We start from the raw sequence: 18,911 nt of genomic DNA, 5'->3' as shown, positions 1-18,911 counted from the left end.
TGGTAGTTAAAATTCCGATTTGGTAACTTGTGGGTTCTAAAAAATAGTGCAACAAATGCACATTTTTTGTTGTCAGTAACCAGTTTGAGACTGGTTACAGATTCGGTAACGCTTCGTACATCTAGCCCTCGATTTCTTAGTGCTACTGGGCTGTCTGTGCCCCTGGGCAACTGATCACATCCAAAGTGTGGTGTAGCCTAAGTGTGAGGCTTTTGGTCACTAGCTGTACACCCATCAAGGAAGATGTGTACGTTGTGCAGTATGGAGTTCAGTGGAGTATCTCAATTCAACACTAAAATCACTAATGCAGTGCATTATCACATGGAATTATTATCTATACAGTGGGATCTAGAATAATATTCTGGTTGGCCCTGTGGTGTGTAAGAGGACATATATAGAATTCCATACTGGTCAAAAAGCAATCTCTGGGTACTGAGAATGTTTTACACCTCACTTGAACAACCATTGTTTAGGCATGATCAGAACACTGTTGAGAGCTTAATTTTAAGTTGTGGTTTTTAAGACCGCAGAGTTTTAGGAGCCGTGCGAAATTCTGTCTCGTCCTAGAATGTAGGACCCGTCCCATGTAGAGACTTAAATGCCAGTCCCTCTACTTGGAATAGGATATTGTAAGAAATGAGACTGCGATGGGGTTTAAGACCTGTGATACATGCTCCCTTCCCAACTATCCCCACGCCAGCCTCAGATTGGCATTGTGCTCAAACTGGAAACAGAGACAAAGACCCATAGTTAGTTTAGAATAAAGACCATTACAATAATATGACTAGAATTACCACCCATCCCACTAGCAAAGGTTTTTCCAACAGAAGGCCAATGGCATGCACGGTCTGAATTGTATACACTATACGTGCACATTTGTTACTACAGCTGCTGCATGGTTTTAAAAATGTATTGTAAGGGCAAGAAGGATGCTGCTTTTTTACTTAGGAGTAAGGGTAAGTATTTCAATCAAGAGGAGTTAGATACAGACTAGGCTAGATAGAAACTTGCCACCAATGGGTCCAAACAGAAATGCAACACTACAGACATTAGGGTGGATGTACTTCTTCACCATCGAGTCTCAGGTAGCATTTATACAAGACAACAGAGAGTTTGTTGATCCAGCATTATGAGAGACAATGAAATGAATCTGAGTATCATTAGTGTATGACTGTATACACAATCGGCCAAATCTGGGCATATCCATTGGCATTAATTTGTGTTTAAAGAGTCAGTCCACCAAGGTATCCAAAATGTGCTTTTTGCACTTTAGGACCATGAAATCTCCATTGCCTTTTAATGATGTCCACCGTCACATGACGGTGATTAATGGCTTAATCAAGTCCACGCTGGACTATGGTAGTGCTCTGTATTAAGCTGCTCCTGAAACTCTTTTGCATCAACACCAGCAAAATGCTGCTCTCAGTTCATTTCCCATATTCGCAGTCATACACTTAAGCTATTAAAATTAGTGTAGATCATAAGTGCTAGCCACCAAACTTCCCCTGACTTCTAAGCTAAGATGTGCACATGCTGTGTGCCTAATTGAACTCCTCGCTCAACACAACAGTGTTTATTCTTTATTGCAAGAACCTGTATTGTCATATACGGGGCACTGCTGTCTCAGTCACCTTGCTGCAGAACTTACAATTTAGGTGTCTTCTGAAGCCGTTTCTATTCAATGCTTTCAGCAAGTCCCTTCAGTTCTGCAGTTGTAGGAAATTACCACCTTTTGTTTGGTGTACTCTCAGATTTTTGCTCTGTGTGTTTTTACTGTCTGTAGAATTCAGTGCACTTTACTCCTTCTAACCAGTAACAAAAAGCCTGTGCATTTCCTTCTAAACCTCGTCAAATTGGCATAACCCAAACTGGCATTTTTAATATAGCTATACGTCCTAGTATATGGTAGATGGTGCACCCAGGGTTTGTAAGTTAAATGTCACTAGTGGACTGCAGCAACGATTGTACCCAACACAAGAGTGCAAACATGGCTGCCTGCCTACCACTGTAACCTGACTGTAGCAGCATGAACACTGCAATTCGACCTGTGAAACTAAACCCTTTTAACAGGTTGAAAATATTAATCACACCTATGTAGACCACAAGGCAGGGTGCATGGTATTTAACAGTAGGACATGTAATATTTTAATGTTAACGTATGCTTACACTGACTAGCACCCAAAAACTATTTTCACTGTGGCAGGCCTATATGTCCTATGTCAAAAAACAGAGGAGTACAGATTAAAATACTAATACTGTATCTCAGAAATGGAACCAGCTAGAAAATATTTAAAACTGTTATTAATAGTTATTAAAAAACCAATTCAACAGTGAAGTCATATTTGTAATAAATATTAAGGAAAATTAACTTTTAGAACATTACCTTTTTCCTGCCTGATGTTCCTGTAGGCTAATCTGCATTGGCTCTTCAACCTCTCTCAGTCAGTCAGTCAGTCAAATACTTTTATTCGATCAATAAAAGATCATAAAAAGAGACAAAACACACATAAAATCACAGTACGGAAATACAGAGCAAAGGTACATCAATTACAAATCTGGTATATAAGGAACATAATCAAAATTTAAAAATTTAAAAATACGAAGAGAACCTATTACATCGATTCAGTTCTTAAGTTAAAATGAATAAATAGAGTTTGAGGATACAGTTTCTATCTAAAAGACTAGCAGGGATAAAATAGTCCATAATTAATGACCACCGCCCATCACAGCCACAACCGTTGTGTTAATAGTGTGTCGCTCTCTGGCATGCATCTTACTAATGCGCACAGCAGCGACTAAAAAGTTTGCTACGTAAAAGGCAGTGGTGATATTGGGCAGGAGTTGTAGGGACAAGAGCGCTGGCCGAACCTGAACATGGCCAGCCTCTTTAAGTAAGGGTAACAGGTATTTTCTCCTGATGTGTACAAAATGTTCACAAAACATGATGAAATGTAATGTATCTTGGCTAGAAAAATTATCGCAGTCACATGGGGGCGCATTATCCGGAGTTGCCCACGTGGGATAAAAACCTAGCACATACGGTATCAAGTTTAAACGAAATTTAATCAAGAGAGACCTGTGAAGTGGGCTTGTAACAAAAGCCAGGTAGGGTTCAAGGCCCGGAACAGTAATTAGCCCATAGTTCCTTCTCACTACCGGCTTAATTAATTCAGTGTCCTCCCTCTCGACCGTTAATCTTGTCATTAATGCGGTCTTAATCCCCTTAATGTCCTGCTTGTTAATGCCTTCGGGGGAATTAAAGAGCACTGAACGTCCCACTGAACTCAGCATCTTTTTGACGTATACTAGCCATGGAATTGTGTGGGCTCTTTCCAAGGCTAGACAATCCTTTAGTATTAAATGCGTTAAAGGAATAAGCCAGGTTTTAAGCCAACATATGACAGGTGCCATTTTAATTAGATCAACAACATACCCCAAGCCCAGTTCTGAATGTAATGTAAAAGTAGGTGTGGACTGAGGAACAGACAACAAGGATCTTAAAAACTTGTTTTCCACCCTCTGGATGGTGTCATTTCTGGAATAGCCCCATATGGCGGAGCCATAGGTGGCCAATGCCAGAGTTTTAGCTTTGTAGACTTTCAAGATGGCCTCCAGGGGGCGACTACCCAGCCGTTTGGCAAAGCCAAGTATAGCTGCCACAGATCTTGCCATTGCGTTGCCTTTAAGGTTGTGTTGAGGACCCCATGATCCCTTCTCGTCAAAAATGACCCCTAAATAGGTGAAAATTGGGACCCTTTTGACCTCGTGGCTTAGACAAAAGAAGGTTTTAAATTTCTTTTTCCTACTAGCCTGGCCCGTGATCATGACCTGTGATTTTTGAGTATTAACTTTCAGGTCTAACGATGTCATAAAGTCTCCGAAAGAGACCAATAATCTGTCAAGGGCCACTCCTGTACGCGCCAAAAGAACGGCGTCGTCCGCGTAAAGGAGAACTGGGATCTTGGTGTCTCCTACCCGTGGTACATCCACCGCAGCATTTGCCAGGGCGGGGTCCAGTGCATTGATGTAAAGCGTGAAAAGGAGGGGTGCCAAAATGCATCCCTGCCTTACACCTCGCTCTGACTTGAAGCGGCTGGTACACCTTCCCTCCTGGGTGACTCTCACCGAGGCTGATAAATCACAGTGGAGATCTGCCAAAAAACCAACCAGTGGGGGATCGACTCCATTGTCCAAAAGAATACTCCACAGTTTCGACCTATTGACTAGGTCGAAGGCTGAGGAGAGGTCCATAAAGGCCATGAACAACGACCCCTCCTTTGCGATGGTGTATTTGCAAATAAGTAAGTGGAGATTCAAGCATTGATCCTGCGTGCTCCTGTTAGCCCTAAAACCATATTGGGCGTCACATAATATATTGTTACCTGCCAACCATGTATTCAGTCTGCCCAAGATGACTCTGCCTAAAATTTTGACAGCAGAGTCAATTAGGGAGATCGGCCTATAACATGCCGGATCATCCCTCTGGCCTTTTTTAAAAATTGGTATGATAGTGGATGTCGCCCAGGGCTCAGGGATATACTTGTGTCTTGTAACATTAAAAACATTAGTTAATAATTTGGCCCATAGTTTAGGTGCGGACCTATATAGGTCAGCCGGGACGCCGTCAGGGCCTGGTGCCTTACTCTTCGATGTCTCTTGGATGGCTTTTTCCACCTCCTCCACCCTGAAGGCCGAAACAGGACCAACCTGATTTAAGGCTGACAACTCCTCTGAATTCCCATGCGAGACGGAACTATAAATTTTTCCGAAGTGGGTTAGCCACTGTTCGTCAGGTATGCTACATTCTAAGGTCTGATTCCCACTATCGGAAAAAAAGGGGTGATTTATCAATCCCCAGAATTTGGAACTATCCCGCAAGGTGTCCGGTAACAGCAAATTGTTCCAGGCTTCTTCCTGGATCTCATTTTTACGTGCTTTGATGGCCAATTTATACTGTTTCCGCAAAGAGGTAATTAGAGGTCTGTTTCTTGGTTTGCCTTTTATTGCCTTCAAAAGAGCAGAATGGGCCTTAATACAATTGGTATTGAACCATTTTTTCCCTATGGCACGTCCTGCCTTGGGTTTGGTCAGGAGGGCCGCATTTATATGTTGACAAATGATGGCAAAAGCCTCAACAATGCTAGAATTGGAGTTGGCATGATCTAGGCATATGTCCATCTCCGGTTTAACTTTAGCCAGTACATCTTGACAAAAAGAGATCGGGGACACCTGAGCCCATTTTACCCTCCTGCCCTGGTCTTTTACTATCAGGGCTCTAGGTCCCAAGATACTAGGCTCTTTAAATGCCAATAACCCATCCGAAGCGGCCTCCACTATCACTGGATTGTGATCACTGAATGCGGAGTCCTCCACCCTGTAGTTTAAAATCAAAACAAGAAGCAAAGAGGAAACAAAAATGTAATCGATGACTGACCCTGAATCCGGGCCTTTAAAGGTAAACGGTCTCTGCCCCACCGTGCAGTGACCAGGTTCAGAGAGATCTGAGGTGGCCAGTAGGCTCTCCAAAGCCTCACCTGATTTAGTATGTTCGAAGTGTGTGTGTGAAGCGTTGGAAGAGCCCTCCTCGTCATCCAAAATGCAACCTAGACTGCACGGATGGATATTAAAATCGCCCATTAAAATTACCTCAAAATTATTGTGTAGAGCTCTATATTTATCCAGAACCTCCCCCACAGATTCTAGATGGTAATTTGGACTGACACTGTCTTTAGAATTATAAAAATTTATCAAGAGTAGAGAGGGAGATTTTGCCACCACTAATTCTACTACTAAACAATGTTGGGAGCCAGAATCAACCTGTTTGGCGGATCCTTTCAGGTTCAAAGAAACGAGCAAGGCAAGACCCCCCTTGGCCCTCCCCGCCAAGCTAGGTGTTGCTGGGATATAGAAGTGAACAAACCCATCCAAAAAGAGATTGTTTGATATGTCCCAAGTTTCCTGTAGGGCGATAATATCGTGGGACACAACATAACCAATCCATAGATCATCCTGGCTTTTAAGTCTGGTGCCGGCAACATTCCAACTTAAAATTTTACAGGTGTTTTTTCTGTCGGACAAATCGTGCGACACACAGACATCTACACCCTTTCCCTCAGATCTTGTTGGTGGGTTATCAACAGAGGGTAACAGATTATGGGAAGGCCCCTCTAGGCCCGGTCAGGCTGATGCATCCAGGTGGTATGTGTTATCGATACTCTGAGTGGGAGGCATTACAAAGTTTGGGTTGGGTCCGGTCCTATCCTGGGATTGAACAAGGCTTTCGGGGGTGTTAAAGTGAGGATTATAGAAATGCCTTAAATCATGGACCCTTATTTCTGACCTGTCCCAACTAAGTGGATGGTCACAGATGATGCGCACAACTCGGGTATCCCTGAAATTAATGATAATACAATCCCCTTGGACATTTTTTGGTCTGGGACCAACCCAACTAACTCTTCTGGCAAAGAGAATTTTCCCGTCCACAAAGTTCGGGATAGGTCTCTTTTGATTGAGCCAGAAGATGACTTTATTTTTGAGTTGTTGATAAGATTCCTCTATGTCGCTCTTTAATTCCGGAACGCCGGATAAGACAGCAACATATGGAATAGATTCAGGAGGTAAATGAATGCAGACATTCGAAGATTTTGAGGGTTTAGTTATCCTATCTCCATAGACTATGTTTGAACCTTTGTGTAAAGACCTACTATCCACTTTGGTTCCGGGTAGGTCCTTTGAGCGATCCCTATCCTGGGTACTACCCTGGGTGCTAGTGTTGTCTGCTATCGAGGTTCTGGGTGGAACAGTCCCAGAGTCGACTATAGGGGGTATAACAGTTTTGGGGGAAGAAAGTGGCAGGGCAGGAAGGGTGTGGGTCACCTTAGTGGGATTAACACAGTCCTTGGTGGCTAATTTAATAACATTTTTTAATGAGCAAAAATTATCTAAAATAGTTTGCTCAAGACGATCTACTTTGTCAGAAACCACCTTTACCCTATCCAAAAGTGGTGATAGCAGGGAACGGACTATTTGTTCGATCTGGGGGATCAGGTCATTATGTTGGGGCTGATCCTGATGTCCATTATCAGTTTTATCACCAATAGTGATATCGACAGACTGAACCAAACCAGACTTTGCTGGTGGGCCAGTCGCGATATTAGTATGCTTTGCTGATCTCCCGCCCTGTGATAACCCTACTCTCTTCCTCTTACATGCTACACTGTTACTACCCTTCTTTTGGGCTCTTGTCTGTGGATGACTAGAGGCAGATTGGGTGTGAATCAGAGCACTAGTGACTGTAGGGGGAGCCTCTCTCGGGGGATCATTTGTGTCGTTTGTATCATTTTGATCGACTATTGTAATGGAGCTAACTGCTTTATCCATCTGTTGCCCAATAGCTTCCACACCCTGCAATACAGGGTTCTTAGGGGATTTTGCTAGGGCAAGTAAGCCTAAAGAGGAACGTCTAACTTGACTTAGCTCGGCAGATAATCGGCGCTCGGTAATAGCTATTTCTTGTTCTAAAACCGAGACCGCTCTTGTGATGAAATGATCCATAGAGCCAGACACAGACCCGCCCCCTCCCAAACGCTTCACCCTGCCTGCCATCAGGCACTGTGTACGCCCCTATGACAGAATACAGTCCCAGGTCGGTGTTGGTGATATATTATGATGGTAGTCCGAGTGTTACGTCTCAATACAGCTTTTCACGTTATCAGCCTAAGAGGTCAGCAACCTCAGATCATACGTATGCAATACAAACTACTACTCATATCACAAATGACGAAATACAGTGCAAATCTACCTTCCTGGCGGTGAGCATTTAGAAGTGTCAGAGGGGTGGCCCAGTCCAGTCAGGTCCAGGCAGTGACGGGCAAGGACAGACCCGCCCTTGGCCCGGGCTTTGCCCGGGCGCTGCCCGCGCGCGTCCCGCGCTGCGTGTGGCCTGGGTGTAATTTATACAGCCCGGGCGCTGCCTGATGACATCAGCGGCAGGCGCCCGGAGCTGAGGGTGCTGGGAACTGTAGTTCTGCTGCCTCCCGGCGGTATCCCAGTTCGGGTAAGATTCGTCGTGGCCCCGCTGAAAATGCCGTTCCCCTCACGGCGAGCCTGATTCCAAACAGCGACAGTGGTGAGTTGAGAAAGCGCGTCCCGCGCTGCGTGTGGCCTGGGTGTAATTTATACAGCCCGGGCGCTGCCTGATGACATCAGCGGCAGGCGCCCGGAGCTGAGGGTGCTGGGAACTGTAGTTCTGCTGCCTCCCGGCGGTATCCCAGTTCGGGTAAGATTCGTCGTGGCCCCGCTGAAAATGCCGTTCCCCTCACGGCGAGCCTGATTCCAAACAGCGACAGTGGTGAGTTGAGAAAGCGCGTCCCGCGCTGCGTGTGGCCTGGGTGTAATTTATACAGCCCGGGCGCTGCCTGATGACATCAGCGGCAGGCGCCCGGAGCTGAGGGTGCTGGGAACTGTAGTTCTGCTGCCTCCCGGCGGTATCCCAGTTCGGGTAAGATTCGTCGTGGCCCCGCTGAAAATGCCGTTCCCCTCACGGCGAGCCTGATTCCAAACAGCGACAGTGGTGAGTTGAGAAAGCGCGTCTCAGTCAGTAATTGAGTGAACTGGAGATATTAGGTGTAAAATGTCTCCCAGGAGCAACAACAGGCAGACCTAAATGGGCAGGAATGATTCCTCTGACCCCCATAGAAAATGCAGGGTTGGTGCTGTGGGCATCCCTTTAACACTACAGTGTCAAATTCTGCTTCAGTGGCAAATCCTGCTTGACAGGTCTGCTGGGTTCACATATACAGGTGGGGCACACTTGAGAACAGGGGCAACAGGATACCTAGTTGCGGAAGGACTCTACTTTTGTCCTACCATACTTCTGTCTTTGAGTATATTATAGGTACAATTGCTGCCTCTAAATGGATTTTAGTGTTAGATGTGGGAGGATATTCTAATTACCATGGTACACTTTCTATACACACACCCAACCCTCAGAGCCCGAGTTTAGTATTGCCAAAGACTTTTGACAGCTTGAAAATGGCCAAAGTGGGTAGGGTTGGCCCCATGAACATTTACCCCATTGGTTAGGAATTGTCCAGGAGTCATACCCACTCGCTATAAAGTGCCAGGCATAAATGTAGCACCTCCAGGCACCCACTTTAGAAAGACAAGAAGAGGACTAGCCCTGCTCTCTGTGACCTGAGTGGAGCCCTGTGGCCCTGCACATGCTCCGTCTTGTACCCAGGGCAAGGAAGTGGACTGTAAGAGTCAGTTGGCTGCTCTCCAGCATGGCTACAGAAGAGAACAAGCTGCAAGAGGCCTTTTTTGCGGAAGTGCCCAGCACGACAGTGGCAATTGCACTTGGACTGGACCCTGCTATTGGCCGCCACCTGACATCCTGTGAGCCTTTAAGTGCCTCCCTGATATTCTGGGGGGTTTTAGAATGGTACTCCTGAAGTTAATTGGGACTTAAAGAACTAAGTCAGAAAATAAAATCTTTGACCATGGCAAGCCTGGCTTCATTGTGGTCAGTCTCAAATTAGGTCTTGGTAATGATCTACCATGACCATTGGCTATCATTGGCACATTTTGTTTTTAGCACTGTTTCTACTTAAAACTTTGGAAAAATCATATTTCTGGTCCCCTTCTTGGATTTTTGTCATTTTGGTGTCACTTTGTTTATTACACTTGTATCAGTTTTGAGTTGGTTTAGGATTTTTATTGTTTTGCATTTTGACTCTATTTACTGTTTTGGTACGGAATAAATACTTTACACTGTGCCCTAACTTAAGCAGTCTGCTCTGTACCATAGCTACCAGGGGGGTTAGCTCAGATTAATTCAGTGACTTTTTGGGTTTACCCTGACAAGGGTTGTGAATGTTCCGTGAGGTGAGCAGTCACCCACCCCAAATAATAATCTAATTTCTTACAACTATGATGTTTTTATGAAAAAGCAAGCACAAACAAGCGTGCCAATCACAAGAGGTCTGAGGTTGTTTGACCAAGTATCTCTCCATGACCTTTTCCAGAAAGGAAGGCTTTTGAAAAGGTTATAGCCATCGGCGGCTACTCCATTATGGCAGAGAAGCGTTGCCCTTATTTCTGGCAGCAAAGAAAAGAAAAGTAAAACAATTATAAACTGTAGTTGATTATTGTTTTATTTTGTCGTCCGGAGTCTTTGGGGCAGGCCAGGGGAATAACAGACACCCACATGGAGTGGTATGCACTGTTATCATTGCACAAGACAGTTACAGCCTGAGTGGAGAACATGCCCAGGCTCCCAGTCCTTGGCTGAGCAGCGGACCACGGTGCTCAGATCAATCACAATGCGATTGGCTCAGGGGAGCCTGGGTGCTTCCTGCTTCTGGCCGGAGCAGAGCGATGACGAGGACGGACGATGAGAAGAGACGCAGTGTTAAGGAGGTAAGTTTAATTGTATTTCTATACTACCCCCCTGCCCTTCCAGCCCTGATCAGTGTCAGCCGCCACTGGTGATAGCTGAGAAAAACATCTATTTTTAATAATACTTACATACTGTCTTTGTGAAACAAGAGTTACCTACCTCTCCTCAAACAATGGATCAATATTAGCTAGATTAAGAGAGTGAAAGTCATATAGCTTGATTTAAACATTATAGCCACATAGCCAGCTGTCAGTGAGGCATAGGAAGTGAAGTTTATGGAATTTCGAAGGAACCGAAAACATTGAGGACATGTTTGGACAGTAAATGGATGTCAATCAGTTGACACACTCAGTCAGTGCTTGAAGGGAACCTCCTGAAAGATGTTTTGTCATACATCCAGCCTATAAATGTTGCTGTTACTGGCATCCTTAAAAAGCAGTTGGTGAGAGACAGGAGTTTGCCTGGGTGCTCTCTATAGTTAGTACTCCCTATTTTTGTGGTTAGTGTGGCTTGGTGTTGTCTGTGAGGATCATTAAGAGTCCCTTTGGAATTACGATGGGGCCGGCAACAAAAGTTGCAAACTCATTGAAATCATGAGTACAGCAGAAATCCGTAGCCTCTCTTGGTTAAACTCTGGGGTAAAATGGGGAATTATCACAGGAAACGGACTGGTAATTACTAATTTCCCAGTATTTTGTCAATTATAACGGGACCCTCAGGATACCTCTTGTAGTCTGTTTCTGTTGCAATGAATGACCTTATGTTATTATTCTGTTGCAGTGATAATGACTGTATGTTCATTCTGTATTTGCAGTGAGATTGACTTTGTATTCTGTCTGTAGTAATGAGCAATTTGCAAGTACCAGTAGGTACTCGCAAATAGCTCATGCAATTTCAAGGGTGCAAGGGTGTCAAAATGACACCCTATTGCACCCCTGAAATTGATCTGTGCACATATGTTGCACACACACGTGTGTGCGCAACATGAAACTTTGAAAAATGCACAAAAGTGTATTATTCAAAGTTTTTGCAAATTACCATGAAGTTCAACTTCATGGTAATTTGCTCCCCCTATTAGCGAAATCGCTAATTTTTTTAACATACTGGCACATGCATCAACGTAGGCTTTTGCGATTCCTTAATTGTGATTATTAAGGAATCGCAATGAAGGAATTGCAAAAGCCTATGCATGTAGGAATCGCAAAAAAATAGCGATTCCTACACATTCCTTAATTGCGACTCGCAAATAGCGAGTCGCAATTAAGGAATGGCGTCCTATTCATTCCTATGGGCCTCCAGGCCCATAGGAATGAATAGGAGAGTGCACGAGCAATTTGCGAGTGCCAGTAGGTACTCGCAAATTGCACATGCAATTTCAAGGGTGTCAAAATGACACCCTATTGCACCCCTGAAATTGATCTGTGCACATATGTTAAACAAACACATGCCCTAAGGGAATGTGTGTGCGCAACATGAAACTTTGAAAAATGCACAAAAGTGCATTTTTCAAAGTTTTTGCAAATTATCATGAAGTTCAACTTCATGGTAATTTGCTCCCCTTATTAGCGAAATCGCTATTTTTTTTACTTTAATGCATTTAAGGAATCTCAATTTGGGATTCCTTAAATGCAAACGCAATTTAAGTAATCGCAATTTAGAGATTCCTTAAATTGCGATTTTTGCATTTGGGATGATGCATCCCAAATGCAAAAATACCGGTCGCAAAGGGGCAGATTCTGAGAATCTGCCCGTTTGCGACCGGTTTTTCCTTTGATGCATGTGCCTGTTTAATGCATTGCATTTAAGGAATCTCAATTTGGGATTCCTTAAATGCAATTGCAATTTAAGTAATCGCAATTGAGAGATTCCTTAAATTGCATCCCAAATGCAAAAATACCGGTCGCAAAGGGGCAGATTCTGAGAATCTACCCATTTGCGACCAGTTTTTCTTTGATGCATGTGCCTGCAAGTGCATTGATTTCGACTGTGTGCTGTTGCTTGCTGTGTCATCACATGGCAGTTTCCTAACTTATATTATCAAGTGTCAGACCCCTTTTGGCAAGCCACAGGACAGATAAGGGCTTCTGGGTCCAAGCCGTGATTATTAAGGGTACTCACATCTGGTGTCTTGGGATCTGTACTATCTTAGAAAACCAAAGAAGGGGTTTCAAAGAGCATTGGCGGTTCAGAACCCCTAACCCCAATATTATGAAATAATCTTGATCAGGTGTGCTGTTCCGATTAGTGGTTAATACTTCATTGGTGTTGGTTTAGAGATAGAGGAAGGGGTCATACAGAGGAAGCATCCAATATAGAATGCGCAAGCCCTCGCCCACCAAAGTGGCCTGCATCATTATTTGACCATGCTCTTCGCTGGGCAAATGCAGCAATACCCAACGGGCCCACAGACGGGGCTCTTTGCTGTAGGTATTTACGAGTAATGCCCTGCACCTAGCTTGGGAGGGGGATATGGGAGTGAGTGGTAGATTGGGAGTGAGAGAAATTGAAATTGGCCATGGGTTATCAATAGATTATTATGTATTAATGATGAAAACTCATGCCAAGATTAAAAGTAAATTGAGAACCTACAAGGATATCAATGAATCCCAGGTTCATGAAAAGTTCAGCATGTTTTTTGCCTAAGTCTGCTCACAACTAAGCAATATAATAGGAAACATTAGTTCCTTAAGGGGAAAGTGTGAACCTCAACTTAACTGCAAACAGATCAGACGTGTGAGTAGGAGCTCTCTGTAATCTGACTATGCGCTATTCCAGTTGACATGAAAAGCATTGTTGCTGTTACTGGCATCCTTAAAAAGCAGTTGGTGAGAGACAGGAGTTTGCCTGGGTGCTCTCTATAGTTAGTACTCCCTATTTTTGTGGTTAGTGTGGCTTGGTGTTGTCTGTGAGGATCATTAAGAGTCCCTTTGGAATTACGATGGGGCCGGCAACAAAAGTTGCAAACTCATTGAAATCATGAGTACAGCAGAAATCCGTAGCCTCTCTTGGTTAAACTCTGGGGTAAAATGGGGAATTATCACAGGAAACGGACTGGTAATTACTAATTTCCCAGTATTTTGTCAATTATAACGGGACCCTCAGGATACCTCTTGTAGTCTGTTTCTGTTGCAATGAATGACCTTATGTTATTATTCTGTTGCAGTGATAATGACTGTATGTTCATTCTGTATTTGCAGTGAGATTGACTTTGTATTCTGTCTGTAGTAATGAGCAATTTGCAAGTACCAGTAGGTACTCGCAAATAGCTCATGCAATTTCAAGGGTGCAAGGGTGTCAAAATGACACCCTATTGCACCCCTGAAATTGATCTGTGCACATATGTTAAACAAACACATGCCCTAAGGGAATGTGTGTGCGCAACATGAAACTTTGAAAAATGCACAAAAGTGCATTTTTCAAAGTTTTTGCAAATTATCATGAAGTTCAACTTCATGGTAATTTGCTCCCCTTATTAGCGAAATCGCTATTTTTTTTACTTTAATGCATTTAAGGAATCTCAATTTGGGATTCCTTAAATGCAAACGCAATTTAAGTAATCGCAATTTAGAGATTCCTTAAATTGCGATTTTTGCATTTGGGATGATGCATCCCAAATGCAAAAATACCGGTCGCAAAGGGGCAGATTCTGAGAATCTGCCCGTTTGCGACCGGTTTTTCCTTTGATGCATGTGCCTGTTTAATGCATTGCATTTAAGGAATCTCAATTTGGGATTCCTTAAATGCAATTGCAATTTAAGTAATCGCAATTGAGAGATTCCTTAAATTGCATCCCAAATGCAAAAATACCGGTCGCAAAGGGGCAGATTCTGAGAATCTACCCATTTGCGACCAGTTTTTCTTTGATGCATGTGCCTGCAAGTGCATTGATTTCGACTGTGTGCTGTTGCTTGCTGTGTCATCACATGGCAGTTTCCTAACTTATATTATCAAGTGTCAGACCCCTTTTGGCAAGCCACAGGACAGATAAGGGCTTCTGGGTCCAAGCCGTGATTATTAAGGGTACTCACATCTGGTGTCTTGGGATCTGTACTATCTTAGAAAACCAAAGAAGGGGTTTCAAAGAGCATTGGCGGTTCAGAACCCCTAACCCCAATATTATGAAATAATCTTGATCAGGTGTGCTGTTCCGATTAGTGGTTAATACTTCATTGGTGTTGGTTTAGAGATAGAGGAAGGGGTCATACAGAGGAAGCATCCAATATAGAATGCGCAAGCCCTCGCCCACCAAAGTGGCCTGCATCATTATTTGACCATGCTCTTCGCTGGGCAAATGCAGCAATACCCAACGGGCCCACAGACGGGGCTCTTTGCTGTAGGTATTTACGAGTAATGCCCTGCACCTAGCTTGGGAGGGGGATATGGGAGTGAGTGGTAGATTGGGAGTGAGAGAAATTGAAATTGGCCATGGGTTATCAATAGATTATTATGTATTAATGATGAAAACTCATGCCAAGATTAAAAGTAAATTGAGAACCTACAAGGATATCAATGAATCCCAGGTTCATGAAAAGTTCAGCATGTTTTTTGCCTAAGTCTGCTCACAACTAAGCAATATAATAGGAAACATTAGTTCCTTAAGGGGAAAGTGTGAACCTCAACTTAACTGCAAACAGATCAGACGTGTGAGTAGGAGCTCTCTGTAATCTGACTATGCGCTATTCCAGTTGACATGAAAAGCATTGTAAGTTTACTAGGATGAGCCACTTCATATCCTTAGCCATATGATTTATCATTATGTAGTAGTACGTAAGTTTAGTTGCTGTATATCGGCACCTGATTGTACATCAGTGTTTGTTAATTTTGGTCTTGTAGTCATGCCTATATGGGCATGTTGCATGGGCCTCAAATCAGAAAATAGTATTGTTGGTATTACAATTTGCATGTTCCTGTAGTTCCCATTTGTGGGGTAGGCCTATGTCAATTTCCTTTGTGATTTCAGTGCGATGACAAATATTGTAATCCCAACAAGGATAGTGGCCCTTAATCTTGGGAAGATCCTTTGTCAGGGTACATTGTGCGGTCATGGGTTTCTGAGATCTCATATGTGCTAACTGATCTCACAAATATTTGGATCTCTTAAAAGCAAACAAAGTGTTCGGTAAACCAAGTTTACCAGTATTCAGGCTATTCCATTGTTTATGGCTGATCCTATTTATATTGTTGGATTTATATTGTTGGATCTTTGGGTGAAACATTCGTTGGTTTGGAAAAAGTCTCTAACAATGTTTCCCTGTAATAATTTCTTGCTTGTTTTCTTGTATTGTGGATAATTTTCTCAGGATATCCCTTATTTTTGAGTTTAGTAGATAGTTTGGCAGTTTGATTTTCATAGTCTTGCAAGGTGCATTTCCGGCATAATCATATGAATTTTCCATATTGTAAGTTCTGTCTCAAAGCCCTTGGATGAAGACTATCAAATCCCAAGAGACTATTGCGATCATTTGTTTTTTGTATGTTGTAGTAGTTAGTCTTGTTGTAGTAGTCTTCCACTGTCATTCTTAATAGTGAGATCTAAAATCTTCTCTATGGAGTATGTCTTGGTGAATTTCAAATAAGGTTCAAGAATATTAATCCAAGCGAAAAAGGATTGTGCTCTTTAAATATCTCCTTTCCTAATTATCAGAATATCATCAATGGATCTACGCAATAGAGTTATTTCTTGTTTGAATTGATTACTGGCGCTGAAGGTAAATGTATCCTTAAAATGATTCACCTAGAGGCTCATGCATCCTTTATAGGATGTATGAGCCTCTAGGTGAATCATTTATTTGTGATTAAGAATTTTATTAAACTAAAACTACAATTTCAAGTGCTATGCGTATATGTTTATTTTAATGGTATTTAGTAATCTACTAGACACCCACCAAGACTCTATCACTGTGTGTTTACTAAAAGGAGCACTGACACTGAAAGACAAAAGACAATTCTATATCCATGAACAAAAACAAATGGCTTCACCAAATCTTACTGAAGGTATTTTTGGTACTATTTAGCTTACTGAGGTAAGCATCTTTTCGTGCCCATATTTCAGAAAGTGTAAGGTATAATTCAAAGTTGTTTGGTATCAGAAAGCGCCAAATTAACAGTTGTACTGAACGAGGGCCTCTAACCACCTCATGACTGGGGCCTCAAAAAATCTTTAAGATGGGACTGCTCCCACCAAGTCAACTAGCCAAGTTCACCTCACCACCCTCTGTCATTATTTTAGAGGGAACAGCCTTTGCCATTCAGTTGCCTTTACCAGGTATATCTATACCACAGAGGCCTTTACAGTGCCTGCATTTGCCACAAATGATTGGTATAGGTAAGTATGGGGCCATTCACATTTATAATAGTAAGTTAGTATTTAAGTATTAATTAATGTTTCTAGTTGAAATTTTATAAAATATGTAACTTAAATTTTAGGAGCAGGAGGTTAGGGTTTTTGGGGAGCAGGGTGGGGGAGTTCATTAATACTTATATATTCATTAATATTTTTATCATAATTTTTTGGGATATGTCTAATAGAAATCACGGAACTAATTTCTTGAATTAATTATTTTATATCTTGCTGAATTATTATGAATTAAGATCTTAGAGTAGTAAGTAATTTCTTTAAAAACTTTAGAGTGAAGTAGGGTAATTGTTTACAATTGATTGATATTAAATAATTTTGTAAAATAAATACAGTTGCATTATTTAAAAAGTTAATTTAAATGAAATTATGCAGATTAAAATATTTTTAATAAAAATATAGCAAGATTACAATATAAAATGAATAATTTATACAAACATTTAAAATATTTTCTTTAATGCATATATAAATATTAATTTCCAAATAATAAACAGTTTACAAAAAAATATTTAATAAAGTTGTTTTGCAAATATTTTCGTATCCCTATCATTCAGGCTGAAGGGGGATATGTTCTCTGAGCCCTCCAGGAGCCTAAGAAAAGGGTCCATATATAATGCATATAGTAAAGGAGAGGATGGACATCCTTGTTTTGTCCCTCTTTCTATAAAAAAGGGTTCTGAGAGACCACCTATAATCTGGACCTGGGCTGAGGGTTTATAATAAAGAGCCTGAATTGCCCTAATAAATCCGTCTCCTAGATTGTTTGCTTCAAGAAATTTCCACCGGTAGTTTCAAGAAACACGGTCGAACGCCTTTTCTGCGTCTAGAAAGGCCACTGCCAAAGGAAGTTTTAGAACATCAGAAGCATCCAAGAGTGTGATGAGTCTCCTCATGTGGTCTTCTGTCCGCCTCCCCTGAATAAATCCGTGCTGCCACTGGGACACCAATTGTTGCATAACTATTAAGATGAGAGGCAAAGATATTAGAATATAGTTTAGCATCACTATTTAGAAGCGTTATTGGTCTATATGAGCCCATGTTTAAGGGATCTTTCTCTTTCTTTAAAAATATTACAATGTTTGCCGAACCCCACGAGGTCGGCGGAACGACTCCCCCCTTAACAATATTAAAAAGAGCAAGAAGCTCTGCACCTGTTTCCTTAAAAAAGGTTTTAAAGAATTCTAATGGTATGGCATCAGTGCCTGTAGCTTTAGCCGATGGTAGATCATATAACGCTTTCTGGAGTTCCTCATATGAGATTTCTGCTTCCAGACGATGCGCCTCCTCTGTTGTCAGTTTTACTTTAGGTAAAAAAGGAGAATCATAGCCTTCAACAGGTAATATATCTGCTGTATATAGTGCCCTTTAGTAATCTTTAAAAGATTCTCTGATCTCGCTCTCGTCAGTTATTATAGCACCGTTCATATTTTTTATTTGATTTATATGGCGTGCAGATATTCGTTGCCTGGTCCTGACTGCAAGCAATCGTCCTACAGTTTCGCTATATTCATAACACTCTTGCTTTTTAGCTAAATATGTGCCTGCAAGCTTAATTAGATAGAAATCATTTAAGGCCGATTTAGTCACTAAAATTGAGTCCAAAGTTACAGTTAGATCCCTTCTATCTCTTATATTTGCTATTAATTCAATTTCCAACTGAGAAACCTTCTGATAATAACTCTTGACTTGTTCAGTATATTTCTTCCTTCTGCGTACTCCAAATCTAAGGGTCTCCCCTCGTATCGAGGCCTTAAACGCATCCCAGACCATTCCTGGAGATGCGGTGCCCTTATTGAACCTAAAGAATTCACCTATCCAGCCTCTCATATGTTTAATATAGTCTTGGTCTAAAAGGATAGCCCTTTCAAATGTCCATTTTTTATGTATATACCATCTCATCCCAAAGAAATTAAAAAACTAATGGGTTATGATCTGATAAAACCCTGGGATATAGTTCAATTTTTGCTTCCTTCAGTAACGATGGTGAAACTAAAAAGTAATCTAACCTGGCACATTTTTGATGGGGAGCTGAATAATAGGTAAATCCTGGATCGAGACCCCTTCGCTTAGGCCATACATCGGTAAGCCCTAAATCAAATATCAAATCATTTAGTGCTTTACGTACTTGTGGTTTACAGTCTGCGCTTACAATACTGC

General features: G+C 42.1%; 1 protein-coding gene across 7 annotated transcripts in view; it reads right to left on the bottom strand.

Annotated features, from left to right (window-relative positions):
* The window catches only part of SLC16A3 (solute carrier family 16 member 3), a 160,535-nt gene that overhangs the window by 5,307 nt on the left and 136,317 nt on the right, over nucleotides 1-18,911 (bottom strand). For 5 of the 7 annotated variants that reach the window (XR_014966608.1, XR_014966602.1, XR_014966604.1 and 2 more), the window contains one exon: nucleotides 2,384-2,461. The exons of the other annotated variants lie outside the window; for them this stretch is intronic. The gene's annotated coding sequence lies outside the window, so the exon portion shown is untranslated. The remainder of the gene's footprint in view (nucleotides 1-2,383; nucleotides 2,462-18,911) is intronic. 7 annotated transcript variants of the gene reach the window in all.

Source organism: Triturus cristatus, chromosome 7 (genome assembly GCF_964204655.1).
Source record: "Triturus cristatus chromosome 7, aTriCri1.1, whole genome shotgun sequence".
Taxonomy (NCBI): Eukaryota; Metazoa; Chordata; class Amphibia; order Caudata; family Salamandridae; genus Triturus; species Triturus cristatus.
Note: the sequence above shows the minus strand (reverse complement) of the source record. Positions and strands in the feature narration are given on the sequence as shown.